This window comes from Diplotaxodon limnothrissa, linkage group LG12, assembly GCF_057381915.1.
Source record: "Diplotaxodon limnothrissa isolate DT_005_m linkage group LG12, D_limnothrissa_male_GT1.1, whole genome shotgun sequence".
NCBI lineage: Eukaryota > Metazoa > Chordata > Actinopteri > Cichliformes > Cichlidae > Diplotaxodon > Diplotaxodon limnothrissa.
Genome location: NC_140607.1, coordinates 30979592 through 30997882, shown reverse-complemented (window position 1 = coordinate 30997882; position 18291 = coordinate 30979592).

The window sequence follows — 18291 nt, the reverse complement described above, 5'->3', positions numbered from 1 at the left end:
GAAATATACTCACAAGTGATGAGAGTGTGCTGGGAAGATGGAAGGAGTAATTAGAGGAGCTAATGAATAAAGAAAATGTAAAAGAGAGGAGGATGAATGGAGAAATGATTGTTAATCCGGGAATGCAGAGGATTAGGAATGAGAAAGTAACGGCATCTATGAACAGGACGGGCGGTCGACAATTCAGTAGAAAAGAGTAGAAAGACAGCTGATGCTGATGATGACATACCTGTGGAAGTATCCAGACCTCTATGAGAGGGCAGCAGACTTTTTAACCATATTGTATAACAGAATCTTGAAGAGTGAGAGGAATTCTGAGTATGGTATTGATTTTCAAGAACAAGGGTGATCTCCAGCACTGCAGTGACTACAAAGGAATGAATTTGATGAGCCACACTATGAAACTATAGGACAGAGTATTTGAAGGTAGACTGAGAAGACAGATGACAATCAGCAAGCAGCAGGATTATTCTGAGTAAGAGCACTACAGATGCAATCTCTGCTAGGAAGTGTTGATGCTGGAGTAATATAGAAAAGATCAGAAAGAGTTTGACTTTGTCTTTGTAGATTTAGATATCTCTAAATAATAGAGTGTCAAGAGAAGAATTGTGGTACTGCACGAGAAAGTCAGGAGTTCCAGAAAAGTATGTTAGGGTGGTGAAGAACATTCTCGATGTCCTGAGAACAGTGAGACACAGACGAAGTAGATGGGGTAGACTAGTCAACATCTTTGATGAGTTCAGTGACTGGAATTTGGGACCTTAGTGGCTGGTTCTTGAAAGGGCAGTCATTAGTGTGAGGAAAAAGAGCATGTGCTCTAACTGTCCAAACTGCAAAGGTGACTTTCTTCATCTTCACCTGCTCTTTCCTGTTGGACAGGAAGATGTTGCCTCACTGGCAGATCAGAGGGGATGCACTAAACTGGGAGAGTTTGGATCATTTGGTGGATGATTTTCATCATCATTTTGAATGCCAAGCTGAAATCTATAAACAGGATCCTTGCACAAGTCCTTTAAGGTGTTCTAGGACAGCGGTCCCCAACCCCCGGGCCTCGGACCGGTACCGGTCCGTGAGTCGTTTGGTACCAGGCCGCGAGAGTCGAGGCTCAGAAAACTGTATAGTTTTCAGGGTTTTTATCGGTTTTCAGCGTTATTTTGTTATTGTTTTTATCGTTTACTCGGTTTTCCTTGGTCTTTTCACGTGTGTTATGAATAAATTTTCTTTTTTTCGGTACCGGTACTAGTTTTATTTTGTTGTATTTATCCGCGACACCGGTCCATGAAAATATTGTCGGGCATAAACCGGTCCGTGGCGCAAAAAAGGTTGGAGACCGCTGTTCTAGGATGTATTATCTTCCCATAATGATTGCATCATCACACCAACACAGACCTATTTGCCCAGTAAGTAAATAACAGGGTAACCAGCAGTTATCCTGTAATGGTCTTCAATAATCTCAACATCAGATGTTCAAAGGTCTTCATGACCACATACATTAGAGCAGGGGTGCCCAATCCCGGTCCTCGAGAGCTACCGTCCTGCAGCTTTTAGATGCATCCTTGTTCCCACACACCTGAATCAAATGAATGGCTTGTTATCAGGCCTTTGCCAAACATGATGGCATGCTGTAGAGATCAAACCATTTGATTCAGCTGTGTTGGAGTAGGGATGCATCTAAAAGCTGCAGGACGGTAGCTCTCGAGGACCGGGATTGGGCACCCCTGCATTAGAGCAACACGCCTGTAGCCATTCAGTCCTGTGATGGGGACTGGAATGATGGTGAAATATTTAAAGCAGGATGGTAGCTGGCACAGCTCGAGGGATGTATTGAAGATCTAAGTGAAGATAGGAGCCATCTAGACCTAGTTCTTTCTATCTGCGGAAGAAGCTGCTCACATGAGTGTCATACAAATTGCTGGTGCCATTTAAGGCTGAATATAAACCACAAAACCAAATCCGCTTTTGCTAATTGTCCAGTATACTGATCTGGGAGTGCTGGAGTTAATCCAGTAATCATATTGCTAACTGACTATGTTTATTCTGAAATGCTGAATGTTGATACAATCATTAATACCATTGTTTTATTGAATGTTATTACGAATGTACTATTGTTTTTCAGGTTGTAATACTCATTGGAATAAGAAAAAAAGATTTCATGCACATGTAATATTGTTTAGTTGAGACCAGTAAGAAAAATAGGGCTTAAAATTTTTCATGAAGTGAATATCAGTGAAATTAGTTTTTAAAGCAAAATGAAGCCCTAATTGTTGATGTTCTAAAGGTATTTATATACATCTATGATTGATTTAATTGGTATCACACAGTTTCGACAGTTTCTATTAGATGAAATGTGAACATCAAGATTTCCAGAAGCCCAGAAAGGCAGCATCTTCAAACTGAATGAGCCCTCATGGTGAAAAACTACATAACCCACGCACCAAAAGTAGAATGGACCTGTAGCTGCACTGATTAAATTATATAAAATGTATGAGTCAATAGTTTTTGAACAAATGGGGCGACCGTGGCTCAGGGGGTTGGGAAGCGTATCTGTACCGGAAGGTCGCCGGTTCGATCCCCGGGCTCTCTGTCCTGGTCATTGTGTCCTTGGGCAAGACACTTTACCCTACCGCCTACTGGTGTTGGCCAGAGGGGCCGATGACGCGATATGGCAGCCTCGCTTCTATCAGTCTGCCCCAGGGCAGCTGTGGCTACAACCGTAGCTTGCTTCCACCAGTGTGTGAATGAATAGTGGCATTGTAAAGCGCTTTGGGTGCCTTGAAAAGCGCTATATAAATCCAATCCATTATTATTATTAAATGCCAATTAACTGAAATAAGCATATCTAGGCTACCTATAGGATGTGCCGTTCCATGTACACATGTGTGATTAACAACAATGAAGCAGACTAACCTGTAATTAAGCCTTATTATACATTTCTTTCTGTCAAACACTTTGTAACTTAGTTAAGATACTACTACTACTACTAATAATGATGATAGCAGTAGTGCTATTACTGTGTAGTGAAAAAGCAGAATCATAAAAGATACGTTCCACATGTAAATGGGACCTGTAATCACTTGGTAGTTCAGTCACTTTAGCAAGGTTGGTGAGTTCACTGGATCTCAAAGGTGTTGCAGGGAGTTAAACTCAGAGCTCCTTGCAAGCCAGCCACATTATCCACACCCAGCAGGGAAACTACGTATTTACAGCACAAGTGCATTGTTTTGCTGGGACAGGAAAATGGCCCTTCCCAAAAACTGCTGGCACAAAGTTGTAAATAGACCATTGTCTAAAAGTGTGGTTAACGATCTACTGTTCAAGACCATAAAAGGGGGTTGCAGAAGCAATCTGCAGAAAGGCTTTTTTCTTAAGAATTGTTGACAAATTTACTATGCTGTAATAATTAATGTGCAAACATGTGCTAATGAGAACCAAGCATAGTATCAGTGAGGCTGAAAAATGTAATTAACTTTCAAACTATTTCACTGTAAACTAAAGGTCTAAAGGTTTACAGAAATCATTATCATTGATTTTCTTGTTCGAAACTTACTCTGTCAGGCTCAAAGGAGACATATTATATATAAATGATTACTATTGTTGTGTCTTCTTTTAAAAAGCTGCTTGTATCCCTTGCAGTTGACTGATGTTTGCTTGAGTCACCACACAAAAGTTCGTTGTGTCTTTCTACAGTGACAAATCTTAATCTTAAAATGGCATGACAACATTCTATTTAAGATTTTTTATGGAAGACATGCCAGTGAATCATAAACTTTATTAGAACATACCATCTGCAAAATGTCTGTACAAAAATAACCTCTCACTTTATCAAGTCATGGCACTAACCTTTGTCCTCTGGGCACCACAAAGGTCTGCACAAAATTACGGGCAAGCAGATATTTCAGTCTGGACTTCCTGACAAACAGCATTGGTGTCCATGCAGCTGGAATGGTGAAACTAATGGAGTTGAGAAGGCTTGTAAAAAAGTGGATAGGCCTATTGTGTGATTCTATGGGACAGATAGATAAAGAGGTACGGAAAGAGGTTTGTAGTTTTACAGTTAAAATAAGGACAGAGAGACAGACAGACATATATACATACGTACATCTATGGGAGGCAGACATTTATGTCCCTTAATAAAAACCCATAGGCTTGCACCTGACACACACTCCCATACACACTTGAATGAATTGAAAGCATTAAGACAGTCCTGGGGCAATCAGTTGACACACATACACACACAGAAAAAATATCAGGTGTTTGAGTAAACACATATTCACGCACGTACACACACACACACACACACACACACACACACACACACACACACACACACACACACACACACACACACACACACACACACACACACACACACACACACACGGAACAAAGGAGTGTGTTTTGCTCCAACACACCAGTGGATCTAAAACAGCATCCCAGCCGGTTTGCCCTCGGCAGAGAGAGACGAGGTGGAGGGAGGAAACAAATGAGAGAATGGGAGAGCAGGAGACATGGGGAAATGAGAACACCAGAGGCATAAAGAGGAAGGAGGACAAAGTGGAGGAACTGAGAGAAAGACAAGAGAAAACAAGGGTGAGGTAGTGGAAGAAAGGGAAGTTTGGAAGAGAGGAAAGGGAGGAAGATTTAATGAAAGCAGCAAAGCCTTCAGTATCATTGTTCTTTTTTTTTTTGCAGTGCATTGGATCTTTTTTTTTTAAATTAGCTGTCTATATTATATCCAGATAACCTATTAAATTATTTTTCCAATAACAAGACTGATAAATCATCAGCTTACTGTCACTAAACAGCCCTGCTTATGCCATCAATACTGAGGTCAGCCATCCAAAGCCGATCGATCGTAACTATATTGTCATGTGTAGTGAGATTGGGGAGCAGGTGGAAGAGAGCCTGGAGAGGTGGAGATATACTCTGGAGAGAAGAGGAATTAAAGTTAATAGAAGGACGACAGAATACATATGTGTGAATGGGAGACAGTGAGAAAGGGGGAAGGTGACCATGCAAGCAATAGTGAAATAGATACTGAAAGCGGGGTCAAAATACTAAACAGTTTTACCCATTGTAGTTTTACTCTTTCAGCTTTGTAGTCCTGGTTTTTAGTTAAAACTTAATGCACAGAAAAAGAGTTGGGATATAAAAGGTAAAATGATACAGGACAACAGCACAGCACACCTGATAGATACATCTACACAATGTTGGTAGCTCCTCATGTTTGGCAGGTTTTACACCAAATGCCACTCCTGACACAACACCTGAGGGAAGTGTGTCTCCTCCCAGAAATAAGCCAGTGATTTTTTTGCTTGTGTAAACCAATACACTATAGAGTCACTATTCTCAGCCAAGTTTAAAAAAAATACTTCCAATTTAATTTACACTCCAATAATAACATTTCTTCATAGAAATTCTGATATTTATTCTCAATCATACATTTTTAGTTCTTACAATAGATTATAACACAATTTCTGCTTAAAAACATAATATATAACACAGTAGCTGTGTTGAATGATGAATGGGCAATCATGATCCAAAGATAACTACTTGACCATGTTGGAAATATAATTTTGGTGTTCCTCTGAAATAAACACGTGGAATAAAGTTGTTTAAAGACACAGTTATGTCCTATCATCCTAATAACATAAGCACTATATTATTATACTATGTGTTAAGTGTAAAAACACACATTGTAATGTTATTGTAATGATTATCACATGCGAAGTTAGCTTCAGGTACTAAATATACCTACAGGACAACTTTTGCACAGTTTCCTTCGTGTTTCACTAGCAATTTGCTGGAAGTGGATCTCTGACCTTTTCATTTCATTCAAGCCAGAGATCTGAATCATCAGATTTACAGCTTTCTTAACGTCAAAGACATTACCCAATGTTTTCTGACAGGGTGTGGTATGTGTTGACGCATTTCTCTGACATGTCAGTAGTGTGCCAGTCTGCAATGACAGCAGAGCCATGATACAATAGCATTTCTTCACTGTCAGGTTGCTCAACATCTGTTAATGCAGGGGTGTTCAACTCCAGCCCTCGAGCGCTACTGTCCTACAGCATTTAGATGCACCCTTGTTCAGACACACCTTAATTAAATGAATGGCTTGTTACCAGGCCTTTGCCAAACTTGATGGCATGCTGAAGAGGTAATTTAATCATTCAATTCAGCTGTGTTGGAGTAGGGATGCATCTAAAAGCTGCAGGACAGTAGCTCTAGAGCAGTGGTCCCCAACCCCCGGGCCTCGGACCGGTACCGGTCCGTGAGTCGTTTGGTACCGGGCCGCGAGAGTTGAGGCTCAGGTGTGAAATGTATGGTTTTCAGGGTTTTTATCGGTTTTCAGCGTTATTATGTTATCATTTTTATTGTTAACTCGGTTTTCCTTGGTCTTTTCACGTGTGTTATGAATAAATCTTCTTTTTTTTCGGTACCGGTACTAGTTTTATTTTGTTGTATTTATCCGCGACAAGGCCAGTCCGTGAAAATATTGTCGGGCATAAACCGGTCCGTGGCGCAAAAAAGGTTGGAGACCGCTGCTCTAGAGGACTGGAGTTGGACACCCCTGTGTTATTGGATGGTGTATCAAGTAGCTTAGATGTGTACTTCTTGATTGTTTCAGTTTAAAAAAAAATCTTGCAGTTTTTTTTCACATAAGGTCAAAACTGACTATGTGTCACATTAATTAAATAATTTTAGAACATTTGTTTTGCAGACATCAAGATGATTGAAAGGTGCTTTTCATAGGCCTTACCACTAGATGGGGATAAATACACACAACTTGTATGGAGTGGGAGACTGAGGAATGCACACACCTACACACACACACACACACACACACACACACACACACGCACATACAAAAGAGTGAATATGAAACTGAAAAAAAAAGCAGAGAAGCCCAATGACAAGATAGAAAAATTGAAAGAACAGAGGTAAAAATGTTCTTCTCTCAGTCCCCGGTGGTTTTCACAGAGCCTGTAACCCACCACCTGCGTCTCCTTTTCCCTCAGCCAAACACACACACACACACACACACACACACACACACACACACACACACACACACACAGTGCCATTTTCTTTTCCAAGTCCTCTCTAAAATAAATTGAGTTGTTGGAGACTTGAGAACAGCATCAAGCCAGACAGTCAGACGCTTTCCCACATAAAAATAAACTGGTCCTGTTCAAATCAAATCAAATCAAATCAAATCACTTTTTATTGTCACATCACATGTGCAGGCACACTGGCACAGCACATGCGAGTGAAATTCTTGTGTGCGAGCCCCACAAGCAACAGAGATGTGCAAACACAACAACACAAACGAGCAAAATACAAGAATGGCCAACCTGAAACTAATAAATATATGTACAATATATAATAGTGTATGCATTTCTGGATGTGTATACTAAATATTTTCCTACGTGTGTGTGTGTGTGTGTGTGTGTGTATACACATTTTTACAAATTAAATAGTAAAAAAATAAAATAAAATAATAATAATAATAATAATAATAATAAAATATATAAAATATACAGAGTTGAATATGTGCAAAACAAGTGGCATTTATATACACTGTGGAGTGCATAATGTTGAAGTTCCAGTAGTGAAGCTGAGGTGTCTATGACGTGTTCAGCAGTCTGATGGCCTGATGGAAAAAGCTGTCTCTCAGTCTGCTGGTACGGGACCGGATGCTGCAGAACCTCCTTCCTGATGGAAGCAGTCTGAACAGTTTATGGCTGGGGTGACTGGAGTCCTTGATGATCCTCCCCGCTTTCCTCAGGCACCGCTTCCTGTAGATGTCTTGGAGGGAGGGAAGCTCACCTCCAATTATCCGTTCAGAGCACCGCACTACTCGCTGGAGAGCTGTTCCTACATTCTGTTAGCTTCTTAGTTTCTAATTACTCAAAGTAGTACTTACATTTCCATTTTGTCTGTTGTTTATTTATTTATTTTTACTAACGTTGATGCTTTATTGAACAGATTGAACTTTGCAGTTTCAAGCATTTTCAGCTCTAGTGAGCAAAAGCTCCCCCCAAACATCTGGTAAACTAAAGATGAAAACTGACACTTCGAGAAGTCTAATTCTGCCAAGAGATAAGCAACAGTTGTTTTTGCTAGAAATCTGTCCTGTCATACAGTCACAGCTACAATTGGAAAGCTTATTAACTGCAATTCATCACTCAATTTAGCAAATAAGGTAAGGGAACTACATGTTCCTTCAGTACCAACTAATATCTTTTCAGCTTTTTTGAGACAAATTAGAAATCACTGTAATAGAAAGGGAGTTGGACTTCACAGACGACAAAAAGTTGGAGAAACTGACCTTAATGTTCTCAGTAACACATGGTACCTTTTCTCTGCATACTAATTTGACCTTTAAAGAATGAAAAAACAGACATCTTATTCAGGAAACTGACCCACAGAAGGACAAAATTCAGTACAGATTAGGGCTGCACGATTAATCGTTAGAAAATCGCGATCTCGATTCATACTTATGTGCATCTCATTTCCAAATGACAACGATTTAAAAAAAAAAGAAAAAAAAAAAGACAACGACGACGATTGTACCGCATTTTGATCCGGGACGTAATCTGCATGAAAACAAGCGCTCACTCTTCCTGCTCAACAAATGACAAGGGCGGGGCCTTATACCACGTGATACAGAAGCTGTGCCGTGTGATGCTAAAATTAGCAGGGAAAAAACAACGGAGAGCACGTCAGGGATAACGAGAAAGTGACAGGAGAAAATCCGTCCCGGTCAACCACCCAAACATCAATAACGGGAACCTTATACAGCGCTTCCCTATACCCGTACTCTGAGTCCCTCCCGGATGGCTGAACTTCTCACCCTATCTCTAAGGGAGAGGCCAGCCACCCTTTGGAGGAAGCTCATTTCCGCCGCTTGTATCCGCGATCTCGTTCTTTCGGTCACTACCCACAGCTCGTGGCCATAGGTGAGGGTAGGGACGTAGATCGACCGGTAAATTGAGAGCTTCGCTTTTACTCTCAGCTCCCTCTTCACCACAACGGTCCGGTGCAGCATCCACATCGGTGCAGCACCAATCCGTCTGTCGATCTCCTGATCCCTTCTCCCATCACTCGCGAACAAGACCCCGAGACACCCTTTTCCGGCTGAGAACCATGGCCCCAGATTTGGAGGTGCTGATCCTCATTCCCGCTGCTTCACACTCAGCTGCGAACTGTTCCAGTGCGAGCTGGAGGCCTTCACCCGATGAAGCCAACAGAACCACATCATCCGCGAAAAGCAGATGAGATTCTGAGGCCACCGAAGTGAAAGCCCTCCACCACTTGGCTGCGCCTAGGGGCCTGGCTCCGGGGTGGGGCCCGGGTAACCCTATCCCGGGCAGGGTAAACTGTTCCCTCGATGTTTTCTTCATAATCTCAACAATCATATACAAAATATCATTTTGTTCTGTACATGTTTAAACAATAAGAGAATGTATTTTCCCTTATATACAAACACAGTTTATTTGATCCAGGGTAAGGTCAACTACAACTTAATATGGACCTGGCCATAATCTGATCTCTCTAATTGCCTTGCAATGTCCATCTTTCTGTCTACTGTACACACAGAACCGTCTCTTTCTCCATGAAGCCTTTGTCTAACGTTGACCTTACCTTAACCTCAACCGAATTCTTACCTTAACCTCAAAATTAAAGCGTAATGCTGAAATTTGAAGAAAGCCCAAATGTTCTTAGTTTCTAACAACGTTGTTATTCTCAAGGTCTAAAATTTAAATCAGTCCTCACAAAGACAGAAGTATGGGACGACACAAACACACATAGATGCACACGATACCCACTACCTGAAACGACTCAGCCAAGCCGAGCTGGGAGGCACAATTATGAGGAGCTGCCTTCTTGACCTTCTATCTGCCAACCAATCAAATTGAATGATGATTATCATATGAGCGATAATCTCTTTAAAGCACTTTTATATAACTTTTTCTTTTTCCCTCTGACTGTTTGTCTTTTTCATTTCCCTTCTCCAGTATCTTTCTTTCAGCGCTTTACCTGAATCTCTCTCTCTCTCTTACACACACACACACACACACACACACACACACACACACACACACACACACACACAAATGTTCCTTCATCTCCTGTTATATCTCTTCTACCTTCTCACTTGCTCTTTCCTTCCACTTTGGAAAAGGGCTCCCAAACGTCTGCGTTAAAAATGTCATATCATAACTGATCTTATCCATCACAGTCCTGCACTGCAAGAGGCGCATTTTTTAATGGTGTGCAGAAAAGTTATGTGATACATAACTGAGTAATGCTGAAATATGTATTATGTATACCTTCAGTGTTTCACTGTTGTAGTAACAAATTGAGAACATAGGAGCCTTAGCCTTCAGGTGTGCTCTCAACTTTGAATTCATTTACATTTTATGCACAAAATATGTTTAAAGTTTAAACCCTCTAGATTTTTTTCTTGAACTCAAATACATTTTTTTTCCTAAAACTGCAATTAAATGAATAGGCAGCATGGTAGCCGAGGTTTGCACTGTTGCCTCACAGTTCTATATATTATGACTGAATGTAATTATATTTAATGTCCATCCATCCATCCATCTTGTTCTACTTAAGGGTTGCGAGGAGGCTGGAGCTGCAGAGGGTCTTGGGTTTGAATGCATTAAAGGCAGGAATGGTTGTCTCTCTGTGTTGGGCCTGTGCTAGAATGGCGACCTGTCCGAGGGCCTTGCCTTTTCCCTGTACCCTGCCTTTTGCTCCGTGACACGTGGCATTGGCTCCATCCAATGGATGGATAAATGGATTGCCATTAAATATAATTACATTCAGTCATTATATATTAGTAGATTCGTAGTGGTAGAGTCCATGACTCCAATGCTGATTGGAGTGCAGATTGTCTGCCCAAGCAGGGATTTGTGTATAAATGTAGTTCAGTGCAATCTAGCCTCATTAGCCTAATAATGTCTATCAATCTCCTTCTATGTGAGAGCTCTATTAAGTCACTGCTAATGAAAATTGAATAGTTCCTGCTTTAATATCTGTTTAATAAAAAGATGATCTGATATCGTTGTATTGTTCCCAGATCATCATGAAAATGGTGTTCCACGTTCAACATCGCAAGTGACCAATCACATTGTTGTGACGTTATTCTTTTGCGCAGCAAGCCAGTCGTGCATTTATGAAATTCCAATGTTGCAAGGACAATATCAATTCTGCTTACCGTTTAGGGTTACGGTTAGGGTTAGGGTTAGGTTTAGGGTCAGGGTCCATTGATCGGCGGACAGAGGCGGTTTCTCGCAGCTTAAGTACAGTTTTTGGTGTTACGGCGATTTTTCCCGAAGTCACAAAAGTATGACATCACAACATTCTGATTGGTCACTTGCAATGTTGATCCTGGAACAACATTTAGTATGATGATCTGGGAACAACACCAACACGACGATATCAGATCGTGCTTAATAAAATGGCTGAACTGGTTTGAATTTTATTGTGAAGAAGACACCAGAAACAATTAACTGTAACAAATTATTATTAACTTTATATAGAACAAATATAAAAGCTGAATAGTTTAGAGAGGGATAAAAACAAGTGTTTCAGTTGTTATGACAGTAAATTTCTTCACAAAAAAAATATAAGTAACAAGATGAACATGTAAAAAATGTAAAGTTTTAAAGGGTGCATTTTTTGTGCATTGTTTTGGGAGGTGACAATAAGTATTTTAAAGCTGTCTGTGTTTATCCCCAGCATTTTTTGTTTAAGTTAAAGTATCTTTTAAATTTGATCACACCTTAAAATTCTACAGTATCTCCTTAATTATTAGAGGAGTAAAAACAGTTTTTTTAACACTATAAACAACCTGTGATTAAAACATGGTTTTATTTATGTTGTTTTTCCACAGCTGGTCAGGATCGTTTATAAGTGCAGAGGCCTTATTTTTTAACAGCTCATACTATAGCCCTGAACTCAGAAATCCAGTTAGACCAGATGCTTAATTTCAGATGATCCCATAAAATTCTGAAAATGATGACGATCTGTCCAAAAGTGTTCAAGCGGTAGCTTCTACCATCTGTTGAGCTAACTGTTTGGTCAAGCATCATACACAAGAACATACACAGATTGTGATTAAAGCGAGCCTTTGTGTTACACACAGAGGATCTTTGGTTGATATCTGTTGAGCTGAATCTTTCAATTTCACACTGTTCTGTGAGCACAGTGTAACTGAGACTAACACGAAATTTTTAACATTCACTTGCCAAATGAAATATAGATCAAAGTGCAGTCACTGAGTGTAATCTATGTAAAAAGCATGTTGTGTTCACTGCATGCAGAAACTCCTCACGTGCATAATTTTCTCACAACAGAACTGATTGAAGTCTCCCACACAAAAATAGTGCATCCTTTGACGACATATGAATATGGTAAAAGGTATTTGTCGTGCGTAATGAGCTTCATATTTTGTCTGGCCTGTGCATCTAAGAGGAGGCATCTAAGCGTGAAAGATCATGTTTAAACCACTTCATTAGCTTTCAATGAAGCAAAAATGCAAAAATGGTTTGGAAGAGCCAGCACACAATGGACTAGTCTGTACAAAAGATGTGATTTCTGGCAGGAGGAGGACTTTTGTGTGTGTGTGTGTGTGTGTGTGTGTGTGTGTGTTTGCTTGTGTGTTGGGACAAAACTCTGTTTCCAGTCACATTTTATGAACTTATACTTCCATTTTGGGACACAAATCTCATGGCTGGTTTAAGGGTTACTACTCGTAGAACAAACACACCACGCTCACTTGATGTGCATTCACATCCCATTTGGGCAACAAAGTTACACCTCTGCAACTTAAACCATTATTAATTTTAGGGTAAACTTTTGCTGGGGTTTGTTTCACTACTCAGGATGAACAAATAATTAGAAATTTGCATATTGCATGACTGCAATATATATCTGGATACTACTTTAATTTTATATTTATTGTCTTGTGTATTGTAGTTGTATGTAAAGAACATCAATTCTGCAGGAACCAATGCAGTACACACGCTATCAGAGGGAGTTAAAAACAAAAACCAATGTACTTCATTGTATACATTTGCCACATTAGTGAAAAAGAACAAGCTTCGATGTATCTCTGTGGGTATGTCTGGGGTAAAGTGTTATCCAGTACTTGACTGGCCTTTAAAACTAAAACAACATGTGAATGAGGCTTGCATGCTTCTCTGCACTTGATTAAAATGAACATTAATGAACAACCAGAAATAAACGTGAAGTTGCAGTCTGAGTCACAAAGTGGTAAACTGCTGAAGATAAGGGATGTTTCAATTAAAAGGCTATGTCATTTTGATTTGAGTTGATGAACATCAAGTTAGCCCAAATGAAAGTGTTGTAAACCCAGTGACTGATTGTTGCCCCTGTAATAAATTGCCTTGGCACAGTGTTCATAAGCACTGGCTCACTTTAATGTATAAAGACAGGAAACTATAGAAGCTTCCCTACAGTATAATTCTCCTGTTATTTAGCTTTAACCTGCTACAACATCTCCATTTATCTTTTACGATAATGATGGGAGCTTACGTAAACGTTAAAAGGTGAGCTCCAGCCTGGAGTGCCTTTTCCTCACACTTGGTTTAGTTAAAATATCCCTTTATTTGAACCACTGGCCATGAGAGAGTGTTTGAGCTAAAAATAGTTTTGACATTTAGAGCAGAAAATACAGATCAATGGTGAACTGAAACACAGCAAATATATTACTGTAAGTGTAACAGTGAAAGGGTCACATCTATAAAGTAACAAAATGAATTAACAGCCTTAGCAAGAAGAAGAATAAAATGAAGGCATCAGTGAGACTGATGTGAGTGAGTATGCAGAAAATGGATGAGAGGCTGTGATGGAAGGGGATGGTTAAAGTTTATCACTATATGACTCAGACTCACTGAAGGAACTAAAAGGTCTAAATTAGGAACATCATCTCTCATATGTAATTTCACTGAATCAATCTGCATGGGCATAAAGTCGTCTTGTCCATCTTTTATTCATAGAAATGAGAGAAAGAAAACAGAGGGACATGCTAGCTGGTTATTCTTGCCCATACGCCAGTCATTTCCATGTTCACACCTAAACCACCCACCCACCACTAAGTCTGTGTCTCATTTGTCCTTTCTGCTCACACATTTTATGTACCCATGTAACTCTGTGCGTATGTGGTTGTCGGTCTGTGTGCCCATGTGTGTGTATGTCTGGCTTGGACGGTTAATTCTCTCTGCCAGAAAATGTCCTGCAGCAAGAATTTGGAGTTGAGAAAGTGTCCACTGCTCTGTCTATATGCGACATGGTGCCAAAACGGGCATGAAGCCACTTCCTATTAGCATGGAGCACAGCCACAGCAATGCCAAAGACTGGTCGGGAGTGCTGAGAAAATCTCCATATTGCCAGAAACAAGTTTGAGATGCAGCTAAAAAAAATCCCCCCAAACTGCCAAAAACTTTATTAATCCATAATCACATTAATCCTGTGATTAATACAAAAAATGTAAGCGAAGAAAACGAAAATTTGCCAGTCTTGTGTGTTTTTTGTTCACTGTTGGCCAACAATTACTGAAAATTAGTAAAAAAATTAAGGAACACAATGTCTTGGCCAAAGCAGAATTATCCTCATGCTTCTACTGTCAACAAACGATTAGAAGAACACGCTAGTGGTTTTGATGTGTTTAGTCCAGAAATATTTGGATTTTTCCACATTTGTGCTTCTTGTTTTAGGCCAGTCAGCATTTTCTGTAATCCTTTATTGTTGTGCAGTAGGCTTACTGCTTACTGTTGGTAGAAGTTTTCATATCTGAGAGTTTAGACTTGGCTGCTGACAGTTGTTGGTACATTTGGGAAGGGCCAAGTGGAGTAGTCTCCACTCGCTATGGTCTGCTTGCCTAATATTTCTTAGGTCTATGTTGTACCATCAAAACGACAGGACTGATTCCCTGGCGCTTGGACACAGGAACTTTATGGATGTCCTGTAGTGTTACCTGGCAATGGATCCTTTGAGTCTCCTTCGTTTTGGGTACAGACTTGTGCTAGATCTAGATCTGAATGAGATCTTGGAAGATTATCGGACGTCTCAATATATTTACCTCTTCTTAAGCTGTTCCTGAGCAGTTTTTGAGGTGAGACTGCATTGTGTTGCCAGGATGTGCTGGTGCAGTGGGTGAGCGCTCAATCTAACACACTGTTTTGGTTGTAGTAAAAATAAATATTGAATACTAGAATCTAAGGTTTCCCAGGACACCACTGTATCATACTAACATGATAAGGTTTGACTTAATCTGGTATTGGCTTGCCTTGGTTGTTTTTGAGCTTTAGAAACCAAGAAATCAATTGAGTTTCGGCAGTGATTGGGTATAGTACTGGTAGAAAACAAAGCAGCTCTGTAGTAAAACAGACATAAGTTAATGTGAACTCTGTTCTGGGACTCAGACCTCGAACTATACGCTAGTTTCTTTTAATCTGTTTGATCTGAGCTTTGAGCCAGTCTTTCCAAAGTGTTAACTTGCACTGCAGCATTGCCTCCCTCTCTTTCTCCATTTCCATTTCCCTCTTCGTTTCCATTGTGCTGGCAGTATTTAGGGCCCCAGTTAACAAGCCATTTAAGTCCCATCTTCTCTGCTCCCTAATCACACTGTCAATACCCATACATGGCTGTCACTCATGCAGACGCATTAAGCCTGTCATTCCCTCTCTGCTCTCTCGCCGTCATCTCCTCATCTTTGCTGTTTCCCTTCCTACTCTCCACCCCGCTCTCATCTGTCTCCCGCTTCCATTTTCTCCTATTTCCTCTCTACCCTCCCTCCGTCTCAGCCATTCAGTCTCCTCCTCTCTTCCCATCTGCATGCAAAAAGAACGCGACATCTTCAGTCTTTTCATGTGATCGACTGAGAGGGACTGTGTTGAAAACTGTTTATCTTTTGATAAAGATGCCATGTGCAGGATCTGCTTATTAATAATAATTTGCTGTAAATCAGCCATGATGATACATTCCGATGTATGCCTCTCACATTCAAGTAAAACCGACAAGGACCTGCTTGCCATTTTAATTTGGGTGAATATGGGAGCTTGATTGCCTGCAAGAGTAATTGTTGATGTACCCGTCAACAGTATTTTGACGACTGACATAGTGAAATGCTGCCTTAAAAAAACAAATCACAATTCTGCCAATACTGGGAAAATTGCACACAATGCTTGCAAAGTAGCTGTATCACTGAACTTTAGGTGAATAGTTCTTGTGTTGAAGTTGCTTCCCGAGGCAGATTTAAGCCTTGTAGTGAGAGCTGCAACTGAGGACAAATAATGTTTGGGAAGTTAACTGTTAGCACAATAGCCAGTCACAAACAGGCTATGGCTAGCCAATCAATAGTTTCCTTAGTATTTTTTCTGTACAGGGTTCAGAAAGCAGACAGCAACTCAATATTGTTTTAGTGTGCTGTTGTAGCTACATAGGTGACTGCAAGACCACACACACACACACACACACACACACACACACACACACACACACGGTAGGCAGAGACAAAGTGAAAACAATGCCAGCTACACTAGCAAAGCTAGTGACAAAGCTAGAAAGCTGTGACATGCTGACCTTTGAGAAAACTGAAAATCATAAAGACAGTGCAGGAAGAATAGTTTATTATCTAGGCGCCCTAAAAAAGACAAAATAGTTTACCAATAAAAACAAAAGAGGAACACATAGTATAATATTTATTTTAAATATACTTACCTGTTGGCTACAGAAACAAACTTGCCAACTTGACTGTAGGAGTTGAGAAGGGAATGGTAACCTCGTATTTTTTTTCTTTTTAATTGCATAATCATTTAAACAAAATGCCCATGGTGACTACACAAAACAATGAGACTGGCAAGCTATTGTGCTATCTTTTTTTTTTTTTTTTAGCTGTTTAGTGCGTTTACCACACTCCCCAGTGTGGTATACAATCGAATTTTTCATCTCTTAAGTCTGACGCCATTAGCCATTTCCGGGTCCAAACTGTTTTTGGGTTTTCAAACTCAAAAATCAACAATGCAGCATCACTGAGAGTTTAAAACTTCCCAGATTCTTTGATTGTTAACAAAATCTTCCAGGTGTTACAATAAAATTTTACATTCAGGCATTTGGCTACAAAACGGATTTACAGTTTAACAGAGTTTGATGTTAGCTCTGAATTAGCTTGCTAGTATCCATCTAAAGATGATATGCCATGTTCTGGCTGAGGGATTTCTAAAAAACTAACTGTACAGGTCTGCTATCACTGTGGATAAACATGAAAACAGAAAAACTAATCAGCAGCAATCTTTGTAGGGTTATTGAAGTTAGGCTAGCTGGCTTATAATGGCGTGCTACCTAGTGGCTAGCTACCAAGCTATGAACACGTTAACACAGTAAAGACATAGGATGAGTGCTAACTTTTTTGTACTTAATAAAAGTTAATCTCAACATCCCTGATGGATGGAGACAAATGCAATCACACTGCATGAAATAGATTCTGAAAACAGACCAAACAGTTAAGAGAATACCTGACATGTTTCATCCACAGCACGAGGTTCGTCTCTGTTAATATTCTACATGGTTTGGATGACTCGCTATGAAAAATACCTGATCTGAAGCTTCGACAAAACATCGACCACTGATTATTTTTAGGGGCTTTTTTTAAATATTAAATCAAACAAGATATGAAGCATTCCAACCTGTTAAAAAGACAACAGCCCTAATGAACACAGTAGGAGTTTAGACCCAGAAGCAGCGTTGATATGTTACTTAACAGCCTGTTAGAGGTGTGTAGCTCGGTTCTAAGTGCCAGCAGTAAGAGGGTCAACAGATCACTTCATATTCCTGTCCTACGTATTTTTTATTTTATTTTTTTTTACTATTTCAGTATAGACTGTTCACAACTCTCCATATAAATTATCTTTACCTAATACATCACCATATTATATTTACCAGACTGAAAAAAGTAGCTGGTGTTGTTTTTACCTTTGTGCATTTCATCATGTCAATATATGCTTCTGGAAACACCTAATCCTTCCTTCTGTTGTCTCCCTGTCTGTCTATAAAAGAAAGATGCTATAAATAGAGTGCTGAAGTAGCTTGAGGCTGTAAAACTGATGGCAACTGTGTTAATTTACCATGAGCAAATAGAATTCAGGCTCACTTTAATTGCTTAAAATTTCTCATTAATAGCAATATGCAGACAACTGTGCGAGCTAATAAGTCTTCTTCGCTCACTCTTTCTGTCTCTACCTCCCTTGTTTG